Source organism: Phacochoerus africanus, chromosome 4 (genome assembly GCF_016906955.1).
Source record: "Phacochoerus africanus isolate WHEZ1 chromosome 4, ROS_Pafr_v1, whole genome shotgun sequence".
Classification (NCBI taxonomy): Eukaryota; Metazoa; Chordata; class Mammalia; order Artiodactyla; family Suidae; genus Phacochoerus; species Phacochoerus africanus.
Genome location: NC_062547.1, coordinates 30,361,732 through 30,374,960, shown reverse-complemented (window position 1 = coordinate 30,374,960; position 13,229 = coordinate 30,361,732).

The window sequence follows — 13,229 nt, the reverse complement described above, 5'->3', positions numbered from 1 at the left end:
TTAAGAGAGCTCCATAGGGACTTCAGCAATTAGGAAAGACTCATGATTTATGAGATTTATGGTGGGCCTTAGAGAATGAGCATTCTGATTGGTTTTGGCCAGAAACAAAAATTTGATCTGCCCAAAGGGTTTTTTTGCATTGCTTCGAGGAGCAAGATGGGGAAATCACATCCTTCTCATGGCTTTCTAGAGCATCTACATGCTGTTGACTCTGGAATCCATCTCTCTAGCCTGGACTTTGCCCCTAAACCCCAGACGTGTCTATCCAGTGGCCTGCTGGACAGCTCAGACATCTCAGCTTTCTCAGGTCCAAGACTGGACTCTTGACCATTACTGCTCTTCCCCTTCTCACTTGCTCCACCCAAAGTCTTTTCCACCTCAAGGATGGTACCTCCATCCTCCTAGTTGCCCAGACTTCATTCTCCAGAATCATTCTTGGCTCCTTTCTCACACACTTCACATCCAATTTAGCAAATGATCCCATTGGTTATACCTTCAACGCTTACCCAGAATCAGACTTCTCACCACTTCCACTGCTACCTCCTATCTGATCTCCCTGCTTTCCTATTGGCCACATCTACTGACTTCACACTTCATAGGGAGTGAGGAATATGTGTGTATTTTGTTGATTGATTATATCCCTGTCGCCTTTCCAGTGCATAGTAGGAGTTCAAAAAGTGCTTGCTTAATGAGGGCAAAACAGTTGTATGCATTTGAATGTCACATAGTTTACAAGGAAAATACAGCTGAATGTGTAATAATCGGACAGGCTTAGAAAATCCAAGATGTGTAAAGCTGATCTGGTGACAAAGGATTTTAAGATAACTTGTTAAAACAAAGATTATATTCCTAATGTTATGTGGTTGGTGGGGAGCATGATCCAGGAGCATAGTGTGTGGAAGGTAGAGAATGGGTTGGGGAAAGGGATGAAAAGAAATTGTACTGGGAGTCAGAAGCTAGGGGTGAGTATGGCATAAAACTTAACTGAGCTTCCTAGCAGTCTAGGCAAAAGTAAAAAGATCAGATTACATAGCTTCTACTCATTTCATCATTGTCTGATAAAAAAGAAAGGCATCAATTTATAGAAGACATGCATTTCCAAGTTTTACATTTCAAGAAGAAAATAGGATGTCAATTTTTAAGAATGAGTAACCCTGGAGTTCCCGTCGTGGCACAGTGGAAACAAATCCGACTAGGAACCATGAAGTTTCGGGTTCGATCCCTGGCCTTGCTCAGTGGGTTAAGGATCCGGTGTTGCCACGAGCTGTGGTGGTAGGTCAAAGAGGTGGCTCGGATCCTGCGCTGCTGTGGCCGTGCCGTAGGCTGGCAGCTGTAGCTCCAGTTAGACCCCTAGCCTGGGAACCTCCATATGCCACAGGAGCTGCCCTAGAAAGCCAAAAAAAAAAAAGAATGGGTAACCCCACTCATACACCAGGACAACCACAGTTCATACATGTTGTCCCAGGGAACTTGCTACTTTCACATTCAGAAGTGTCTTGGTTTGTAGGATATACTATAAGGTCACACTCTCTGTAAGAGACATCAAATAACATGACAGATAATGGCTTCAGTGTCTGCCCTTACAGAGAAAGATGCCAACAGGGTCCTCACTTGCTCTTCAGAAAGACCAAGGCTTTGGGGATGAATTGGGTTCCTTTGAGAATGAAGACACTCTTTGAGCAGAGTTCTGTGCTTGATCAGAAGAAAGTGAAATCTGGGAAAGGACTCACTGTGGAGATGTGCTATATTTACACATTATAGATTTTCATAAAAAGTCAAATGTTTCCTACTGTATACACAGGGCACTATATATATATACACACACACATGAATGACTGGGTCACTTTGCTGTACAGCAGAAATTAACAAAGTGTTGTAAATCGACTATAATAAAAATATATATTTTTTAAAAAGTCTAAGCCTTCACTTTACATTCAAATTGATATTACCTAAGGTCAACAACAAAAAGCTACGTGGTTCAACTTAACACATTTTCTAAAAATCCTGTCTAACGATATTGTCTGGGTTTACAGCACTTCATACAGTTCTGGCCTGGGAGGGGCCCCGGTTCTTTGTGTGAGCTCTGCTGCTCTCAGGCATGTGACCTTGGCTACGTCCTTTTACTTCTCAGAGCTCTTGTTTCCTCCTGTGTAAGAAGAGGCTGTGGACTTTATTTCTATAGTCCCTCGTGGCTTCATTGTTATAATTAGAGCTGAGAGGCTTGTTCAGAATTTACAACCTGAGCAAAGGCACAGGTCTCTGTCTTTCTTAAACACAAGTAGAATCTGGAGTTCTCATCATGGCTGAGCGGTAATGAACCCGACTAGAATCCGTGATGATGCGGGATCGATCCCTGGCCCCTCTCAGTGGGTTAAGGATCCAGCTTTGCTGTGAGCTGTGGTATAGATCTCAGATGTGGTTTGGATCCAGTGCTGCTGTGGCTGTGTCTGTGGCTGCAGCATAGGCTGGCAGCAGCAGCTTCAAATCCACCTCTAGCCTGGGGCCTCCATAAGCCAAAGGTGTGGCCCTAAAACAAAACAAAACAAAACACAAGTAGAGGCTATGGACTCAATTTCTATAGTCCCTTGCAGTTTCATTGTTTTTGTTTTGTTTTGGTTTTGTTTGCTTTTTATGGCCGCTCCTGCGGCATATAGAAGTTCCCCGGCTAGTGGTTATATTAGAGCTACAGCTGCCTGCCTACACAGCAGCCAGAGCAGCACCGGATCCCCGACCCACTGAGCGAGGCCAGGGATCAAACCCATGTCCTCATGGATACTAGTCAGATTAGTTTCCGCTGTGCCACAACGGCAACTCCTAGTTTCATTGTTATAATTAGAGCTGAGAGTTTAGAAGTTACAGCCTGAGGAGAGGCACAGGTATCTGTCTTTCTTAAATACGTGGCTTCCTGGGCTCTCAGTACCAGGAGCTCCTCGTAGCTCAACCAGCCAGGGCCAGCCTGAGGCCTAATCAGGAGGCAGAGGAATTTGACTACTTCCTTGAACCTTTGGTGCCCCCTGGTCACCGTCCTTTTTCTTGGCTCAGGAGGGCCTGTGAACAATGACAAGGTAAGTCAGAACTAGGTCTTAATGCAGCTCCACACCTCAAGAGTGCTCCTCATCCACTTGGCTCTCTCCATCCATCAGGAGGAAGGGGTGTAATAGAGGCATTGCAAAATGGGAAGCACTGATCATGTGCCATGCTTGGTGCTAAGAATTTTGCCACAATTTAATTCTCACAACAACTCCATGAGACAGATGTGACTGTTGTTCTCATTTTGTCAGTGACGGCCTGGACCCCTGAGAGATGAAAAGACTTGACAGGGGCCGCACAGCTGGGATGTAGCAATGTGGCGGCCCAGTCTTCGTGCCCTGAAGCTCACGCTCAAGCAGTGGCAGCTGCTTCACAGTGTTTGTGGCCTGTCTTCAAGAGGACAGCCTTTTCTTTTTTCTTTTTACTTTTTTCTTTTTTTTTCCCTTTTTAGGGCTGCATCTGCAGCATATAAATTGCCAGGCTAGGGGTCAAATCGGAGCTGCAGCTGCCGGCCTACACCACAGTTCACGGCAACACCAGATCCTTAACCTACTGAGCGAGGCCAGGAATTGAACCCGTGTCCGCATGGATATTCGTCGGGTTCTTAATCTGCAGAACCACAACAGGAACTCCAAGTTGGCAGCCATTTCTGTGACCCATTAAGCGTGAGATAAAGGGGGAAGACTGTGTTGATTTGCCATTTCTTCTCACCTAACCTGCCTAATGAGTTGAGTCCAAGCCATGTAGAAGGGGAGGCAAAGCAGAGTTGCCCTTCGGAGCCACACTGCTCCCAGGGCTCTAAGGCCACACCAGCTTCATCTGGGGCACTTGGGCCCTGAGGGAGGAGGAACCAGCCTCTTTGGCCCTCAGCGTGGGCCAGAACTGAGCTGTGAAAATGAGTCTGATACATTATTTTCTCACCTCAGCTCCCAGGTTACTTCCTGTTCAAAAGCCACTGAAGTGGACGCAAAAGGCAAGGAGAGCCCGAGGCCTTGGCATCTCCGCCGGCCCAACCTGCAAAGGTCAGACGGTCTTATCAAGAAAGGAGGTAATGTCCCACAACGCTCTGAGCTGGGAGACAGCTTTCTCCCTCTCTCCCTCTTGTTTCTCCTCTCTTCCCACAGGGCTCCAGCACCCACTGCCCGTGAGGTCTTTGAAGGAAGACTGTGTGGGGCCTGGCGGTCTCCGCAGGAGGGGAGCAGGGAGGGAGGGAGGAGGGCTATGTCTGGACCGGTCTCTCTCCGCCACCCACAGAAGGCTCCTCCTTCATTTGGAAGCCTCCTAACCTGAGCACAAAGGAGACCCCCTGGGATCCCAAAATAGCTCCCCTCACAGCTGCACAGCATCCATTTATAGCACAGCATCTCTGCAGCCTCAGGCTGCTCCTGGGACGGCCCTTCTGAGCTCAGCATCTGCGAACCCCAGGCTCCATGTCATTTAAAAGCAGAAATACTCATAAAGGACCTATTATGGCCTTGTCACTGTTTTCCAGAACTTGCCTCAACCCTCAGAGACCTCAAAGGGCCAAATTTGTTTTGACCCAGAGCCAGACCATGTTTTGTCCAACAATAACCCAGAGGCCGGTCGGGTCCCTTCCTCTGGGCTCGGCAGCAGGTGAGAATGTTCTACTTGGTGGCAGCAGGACAAACAGTACCAAACTGATGCTTGGGCCTCAGGCCAAGTCACTCGGACAGCCCCGGGGCAGAACCACCATTAGGCTCTATGTCTATACTGTCCACTTACTAGCAAGGAAAGTAACTGAGGCCTCTTATCGACATTATCCACTCATGTTATCGGTGCTAACTCTGAATGTCAAATTATAGAGCAAAGAAACACCCCCGGCCCCATCGAGGTAGGTTCTGTACTTCCTTCTCATATGAACTTTAACCCACTTTCTCACATGTGACTTATGTAGAGACAGACTGAAGCAGTCCATTGATAATCAAGTGTATGTTGCTTTTTCACCCCCGACTCTGAGCGGAGCTGAGAGATCAGAAGTGACCCTGGCTGGCCGCTTGCAGTTTGCTCAGCCTCCTTCTGCTTTCTGTGACAGCCACTGGCACTTGTCTTCCTGAGACAAACATTTTTTTGTTCAAGCAGATTCAGGCCACCTCTGGAGTCAGTCCAGAGCAGTTTTCTGAAGGTGGGGGGAGGGGGCTTCCTTTCCAAAGTTGCTGAGTGGGAGCAAGTCTCTGCTGATGAGCCTTTCCGGGGCAGGGGTGGGGGTGGGGGGGAAGGCCTGGAGGGAGTTCATAAGAGCCCGGCCACCGACAGGACATATCTGCCCTGTTAAGGCGACCGAGGCCCTAGCGCAGGGTAGCAACATTCATCCAGGGGTAAGAAACCTGTGTGATCATGTCCCCTCCCCCCCTCCCCGACCTTTTAAAGAGAGTTCTTTCTAGAGCAGTCTTAGATTCACAGCAAAATTGAGCAGAAAGTACAGAGAATTCCCTTATCCTCCCTGCCCCCCCACCTCACTATCAAATCCCAACCGTAGCACATTTGCTATAATTGATGAATTTACATGGACACATCATTATCAACCAAAGTCCATAGTTTACCATAGGGTTCCGTCTTGGTGTTGTACATTCTATGAGTTGTTGTACATTCTACGAGTTTTCTTGTTGTTTCCTGGTCTTATCAAGTAGGAGTAAGCATAAAATACATCATCATGAGTTCATACTGATACATCATTTCCAATTCAAGACTACAGGGTTGTGATATTGTGATTTATACACTTGGTCTTCTGTGCCTCTTTCTGGCACAGAACTCCTAACACCCTTGCAATTTGCTTATGATGGGAGTGGTAAAGGGGAAAATTAATCAGTTAATTTTGCAAAATATTATTACATCACTTTTATTGCTCAAAAACCTTCCTTTTTTTTTTTTATTGAGACACGTTATGAACTAGTCTACATATTGGTATATGAACCCAGGGTTTCCTTAAAATGTTTTAAGATGGGAATATGTATTTATTTGCATGTATATGTGTCAGGATTGCTCTGAAGAAAGACCCCAGTACAGGCCAACAGCGGACATCATGGCTAATATTACTGGAGTCAGTCACAAGAGAGAAATGGATTTCTTCCCAAGACTTCCTTGGTTACTGCACTGATGAAGGCACAAGTCGAAAGACTTACGTTTTAGTAATTTTTTTTGGTTGCTATTGACTTCTCTCTTGTTCCCCTCTGGTGTCATCAAATTTGAGCCAATTCTGAGCCAGACGCATAAAGGGAATCCTGGCTGTTGGTGAACGCTGAGCAAGAGGCAAAGGCATAAATATAGGGAGTGGGTGCCTGAGTGCTAAGTGATGGAGATTGAAGGGGAAATTACCCCTCTTGTTCTGATTTACAAATTCACAAACATCTAGTCCACCACGAAGTCTATAACAGCCATTTGATAAACACATAATTCAATTAAACTGACTCAGAAATGGCTCTAGCCTGGACATTTAAACCAATAGCCAATTGCTGCAGAGAAAATGCTGGAGCAGATGGATGTTTCTCTAGATCTTATCTGCCTTGGGTTTTCAGGTGGATTCATCCCAGAAATGAGGGGCTGTGGAACTTGGTACCTGGGATTTCGTGAAGTCCTTGGGAAGTTCAAGTCACCCCAAAATGCTTACTTCTTGAGTCATCTCCTTTTGCCTTCTTACATCATCTAATTTAAAATGTATACTTTTGTTAAGGGTAGGGTTCAAGTTTATTAATCATTAATCATCTTATTGTAATTATGTCAGTGCAAATGTAATAGGTAGATCAACATTGACATATTATTTCCATTAATATACATTACTTGTAGTTTTCTATTTAGTCACTAATCATGCCTCATTCACCTTTTTAGGCTGAATCACCAGATGTGAAGAGCCATCCAGGGCATTTCTGAGTTCTGATTGGTTGCACTAGCTCGAAATCTGATTAGTCCAAAGTTTGGCCCCAAAAATCTCAGCAAAAGTCTTGTCCTGTGTGTGTTTGAAATTTTACAGAGTGATTCATAGCTGTTATTTGTTCTAAGCAAATATCTGACAAGTTTCTGATCCATTGATTTTGCAGAGGAAATGTTTCCAAGTGCCATTGCCTTTCCCTAAAAGCCAACTTAAAGCCCACACATGTTTATATTGCGTGTTATGTTCAAAGAGCACTTAGGTAAGTGGAGTGGGATATAGAACCACCTACGGTTCTGTCTTATCTTGCTGGACTGGGAGGATGTTTCCTGTGGCCTCTCAAGGCACGTGAACACACAATGCCCTAGGCAGCCCTCCAGTTTTCCTCCTGCAGCATCGGCATTGGACAGCCCAGTGGAACAGAGGTGGTCTGGGAGGCACAAGAGCTGGGTATCGGTTTTGATTGTCCTACTGAAGAGTCGTAGCCCCTTGGCAAAGTGCCTTAACCATTTGATTCTCACTTCTTTTCTCTATAAACGGGAAAAGGAATACCTGTCTACCACATCTTAGCACGTTGTGGTTGGAGCCAAATGAGAACTTGGGCAAATAAGAAGGCATTGGTAGGGAGTTCCCTTCCTGGCTCAGTGGTTAATGAGCCCAACTAGGATCTACAAGGATATGGGTTCGATCCTTGGCCTTGCTCAGCGGGTTAAGGATCCAGCATTGTCGTGAGCTGTGGTGAAGGTCACAGATGTGGCTTTGATCCCACGTTGCTGAGGCTGTGGCTGTGGCGTAGGCCAGCGGCTGCAACTCCGATTCGACCCCTAGCCTGGGAACCTCCATATGCCATGGGTGCAGCCCTAAAAAGCAAAACAAAAAAAAAGTTAAAAAAAAAGTCCTTGGTAATCTCTAAAGAGCCACTTGCATGTTCATTGTTATCTACAACCTGTTGAGGGTCTTCACGGTAAGCAGCTCTGTGAATGGTACAGAAGTTATTTCCCTTGAGATGAAAGCAGAGCCCATTTCCCATTTTAGGCCTTCCAGGACAGCACTGTTTTCCCCCTTCAAGGTGGTGCATTCAGGAGTTCCCTTGTGACTCAGTGGATTAAAGATCTGGCATTGTCACTGCAGCAGCGCTGATTGCTGTTGTGGTACGGGTTCAGTCCCTGGCCCAGGAACTTCTACGTGCTGTGGGCATGGCCAAAAAAAAAAAAAAAAAAAAGATGGTGCATTCATTTTTCCGAGGTTGTACTATCGTAATAAGCAGCCCTAAATCTCTGTTCCTGACAAAAAAGTCAGTTCCTTGCTCATATCACATTTCAGCTTTGGGTGGCCTGAAGCTCTGCTCATGTGTCTTCACTCAGGGATCCAGGCTGAAGAAACAGCTGCTCTGTGGATTGTGCAGCTTTCCTGACAGAGCAATGACAGTGACAAGTGACAGAACCAAACAATGGCTCTCATCATTTCTTTTTGGATGTGATGCATGTCATTGCCACTCAAATACTATTGACCAAATAAATCACATACCCACGCCTGATGTCACCTGGGCAGGAAGTACAGGCTCCTCAGAGAGATGCAGTAAACACTCGGGAACAATACATCAACCTCCCACAGCAAGAAAACTCATTGGCATGGGGGGGTCCTCACCCACCAGAGCCAAACATATCAGCAAACACTTTCAAGTCTCACCCGGTGGATCACATATCTGGTTGCTTTTGTCAAGGGTTGCTAGGGAGTTGAAGACCTCACTTCCCACACTGGGTCCTTGCTCAGTTAGGGTAAAGAAATAAGTCAGAGAGAGTCAGGGCCCTGGGGTTAGGCTTTGGAGAAAGCAATCCCAATCTCAGTATAGAGGGGTGTACACCGAGCGCCTTCCAAGGACAAAGATGATTTTTACAGAACAGCACCAGGAAAACAGCCAGGTAAGGAAACAAAGGGAAGAAAAGTGAGTTTGAAACAGGCTTCCCCGGAAATAAGGCCACGGGTTCGGGTCTGTTTAGCCTAAGCTCATGCTTATAATCTCTCTGGTATGGGACATCCCATAACCACAGGATGGCTCCTAACCCGGGGCGGCTCCCACGTGAGCGCACAAAGACTCATGGTGGTGGTGGTGGTGGGGTCTTGATCCAATTGAGATTCCTGGGCCCACCTCCAGAGATTCTGAGGCACGAGGTCCCCTGTATGTTCTGAACACTTGCATTTCTAACAAGCTCCCAAATGGTGCTGGGTTAGGGACCACCCATTTAAGGAGCAGTGTTAAGCTCTGTAAAGGTCAGAGACGGTCCTGTGGGCTTCTGGGAGTGCTTCCAGATGCTGCTTTTTTTTTTTTTTTTTTTTTTTTTTTTGCTTTTTAGGGCCACATCCACGGCATATGGAGGTTCCCAGGCTTGGAGTCAAATTGGAGCTGCAGCTGCCAGCCTACACCACAGCCACAGCAACGCTAGATCCTCAACCCATTGAGCGATGCCAGTGATCGAATCCGCATCCTCATGGATACTAGTTGGGTTTGTGACCACTAAGCCTCAATGGGAGCCACCCCAATGCTACTATTTAATTCCCAAACCCTCCATCTCTATCTCACACACCTCCCTGTAGAAGGGCCAACAGTTTTATATAGACACAGACACACGTGCACACGCACACACATACACACATGCTGGATCAAATCCCCAACAAATATAATCTCAGTTATCACTGTGTTCATTGAGAAACCGGGACCCTGCGTCATAAATCCTGGCCCAGTTTAGAACAGCTGTGTGTCTCAGGCAAATCGCTTAACCTCTCTGGGCCTGTTTCCTTATCTGTAAAATGACCAGATGGGCCTTAATGATTCCAAAGTTCTCCTTTGGCAGTAAAATTCTATGGCTCCTGTTCATGCAAAGATTCTAGGGTTAGGAGTGGTTATGGAAAAAGAAAATTTCCAGGTATAATGTGAGGCTACCATCACCCACAGATTGTAGTTTAAAATTTGAGAATAAAATACACAAGGGTCTGCATTTTTTTTCAATAAAGTTGGGTGAGAGAGAGACAGTCATTTATAATTTGCAATTATCCAGTGAAATGGACCAAATCTCTCCCCTAGCAAAGCATTAGCTCTATTCTGTGAGGTAGGAAAGTGGCCATAGGGAAGAAGGCGAGGAAGGGGAATTTCAGAAAGCACGTACAGCTCACAAACGGTATGGTCAGAATGCTAGCAGGGGGGTGTCTGCTGTCTTCAACCTCTTGCTTGGGGCCGGTACCCCATGCTCTAGGATTTGGATGAGATGGTTTTTCTTTGCCACGTTGCTTGTTTTCCAGAATCAGAGGAAAATGGCTTTTTCTGTTCGCACTACAGTGGTTAATGGTCTGTGCCTTCCTAAACCCAGATTTTTAGCTCAAATAAAAGATATACAGACCAGATTTGTCCATAAATGGCAAACAGTGATAGAAAACACCACAGCCTGGGAGAGGGAACACTGAACAAGACCAAACCAAACTCATTCCTGTCTGAGGTCTCTGAGCGACTACGGCCTCGGCAAGGTTTTTGACAAGTTCTTCATCTGTAAAATGGACAAAAATTGCTGTGGTTTCCATCCTCCTGGATGCAGGAGTACCAAGAACTGAGCAAGGATTCAAAAGGCCAGGGAACTATTAATGTCGAGGGTACAAGCATCGAAATAGTGACTTTATAAAGCCATGTACCGAAGGCAGTTAGGACCTTGGGCACCTTCCCCAATATTAATATTAATCAGGGACATCCGTAGGGCACTGACTCTTTGCCGGGCACTGTGCAAAGTCCTTTATTCCCGAATCTCTCTGGATCCCCATGGGATAGGTCCAGTTCTCATTTCCATTTTTCAGATGCGGGCACTGAAGCTCAGAAAGGTTAAGTTGTTTCCTCCTGAGGTGGATCCAGCACTAGGGGGCCGAGCTGGGATTTGAACAGCTCGGTCTCCATAGTTTGGGTGGTCACCACATCACGCCTTTATCCAGTTTCCTTGCGTCCAGCTACGTATTTCCTTAATGGCAATGTTGGCTTCATAAATCTGCAAAGGGATGCTCCGGTCTTCAAAGCCGCTTATGGATAAGAGAACCCACATAATTTGGCCTACGCTTAAATCCATTTGTTTGGGCTCCAACTTCATTTGATGTCCTCCTTTTGTAGGCTTTTTGATTCGGTTTCACTTCTCTCTCAGGAAGCTAGGGTCTAGTTGGCCCTCTCCAAACTCCTGACAGACGGACTCAACACAACACCCTCTGCTATTTTCCTAAGGGACAATTAGGTTGCAGTTTAACTTGTCCCATAAAATTGCTCCTCATGGCACCCCCTTCCCTCAAGGAAAGGGGTAGGGTTATTTCCCAGGAGTATCTTGACATTGAAAAGAAGAGAGAGGAAAATACACACTGAGCTCCCAGACCCTCCAGCCAATTGCTAAGGTCATTTCTTCCCACCCTCAGCTTCAAAGGGCCTGGGGAGCGCTGCGTGCCTGCCGCCTGGGAAAGGACAATCCGATTGTAAATATTATCTGCGCTTCTAAGAACATTCGAATGGTAATACTCAAGCAATTACTTTCCTTTCAAGATCATTAAACACAAATCAGACTTGTATTTTAATAGGGCTGCCAGTGTCGTTAATGGCGGGGAGGGTGGCAGAAAGGCTAAGTTTTTTCCTCTAATGGCTGGATGTTTACATTATTACCCTTTCCGAGAAGCTTCACTGGGGGAGGTTGTGCAAAGCTTCAGAGACCTTTTTTTTTGCTTTCTAGCTCCTCTGAATTCACCCTTCCTTTGCCAGGCGCACCCTCAGAGCGTTTAGGAGAGATGGCAACTGTGACGCGACCCATCACGGCTCCCTCCGTCCCCCGCCCCCCTTTGCCCACCGTCTTCCTCACTCAACTCGGCCCCAAAAACACTGCAGAGGAGTCTGGGGAAGAATGACTTGGAGGAAGGAAGGATGAGGACTCTAGAAAGAGTGATCAGTCTTTTTTACACAGGAAGCACTGGTCTCATGAGGTGGCCTCCAGTTCCCCTCTGTCTTCCTGTTATAAGCAGCAGAGATGCTAAGAAACGTGCCAGAGGGCCCTGTCGGGGAGCCTGATCCCACCTCCTTTCCCCCAACTCCCTAGTCAGCTAGGGCCACTTGGAGCCTAAGGGGGTGTCTCCTGGAAGGCACACTTGCTGGAGGTGCCGACCCCAGGGTGGGGGGGACCACTCCTTGCCCAGCCCCCTCGTGCCACTGCTGGGCCCTTTGCAGGTGGATGGCACAGCATGGCCCACGGTCCCTCCCATGGCTCCCTGTGAAAGGGACCTGAATAGCTGCCAACAGGGTGAGGTCTGAGGTCCACCCGGGCACCCGGGAGCCAGCTCGTCCCCAAACATTTCTCCTCTCTGGCAGCCGGAGTCCAAGAGTCCTTTGCCAGCGTCTGAAGCCTTTCCCTGCTCATGGAGAAACTGGACAGCAAAGAGAAGTTTTGAAAGTTGGGTGGACCCAGAGGGGGCCAGGCCATGTTTTCCTTTTAACTTGTGGTTTCCTTTCTTTTTTTGCTTTTTAGGGCCATACCCGCAGCATATGGAGGTTCCCAGGCTAGGGGTTGAATTGGAGCTACAGCTGCTGGCCTACACCACAGCCACAGCAATGCAGGATCCGAGCCTCATCTGTGACCTATACCACAGCTCACAGCAACACGGGATCCTTAACCCACTGAGCAAGGCCAGGGATCAAACCTGCAACTTCGTGGATCCTAGTTGGATTTGTTTCCGCTGTACCAAGCAGGAACTCCAGTGGTTTCATTTTTTCCACTTAAAAAAAAAAAAAAGCTTTATTGAGGAATAATTGACAAATACAATAACGTACGTAAAGTGTAAAACACGATATATGTACATACACACATTGCAGAATGATTTGTGGTTTTGTTTGAACCGTATTTCTAGAGCATAGACAACAGGTACAGTTAGGTACCCATCTCTAGAGAACAAAGCAGTCAGTGGCACAGGCTTTGGAATCAGATTGACCTAGTTTTCATCATCTCAGTTGTTTCTAACTGTGTGACCTCAGGCAGTTTGTTTAAACTCTCCGGGCCTTGATTTATTCATCTGTAAAATGGAAGACTGAGGAGTAATTCCCCAGAGGCTAATAATACTTATTTCACAGGGTTGTTGTAAGGTCTGGATGTGTGGAAAGTCCTTTGCATTGGCTGCTTCATGGTAAGTGCTTAATGATCATTTTCTGTTCTGGAATCAGCTGCTTTTCCCCACTACAAACAATTCAAATACCAAATGTAAAGACATGACCAAGCAGTAGTTATTTCTGAGGTTGATATGACTGTTACAGTCCTTC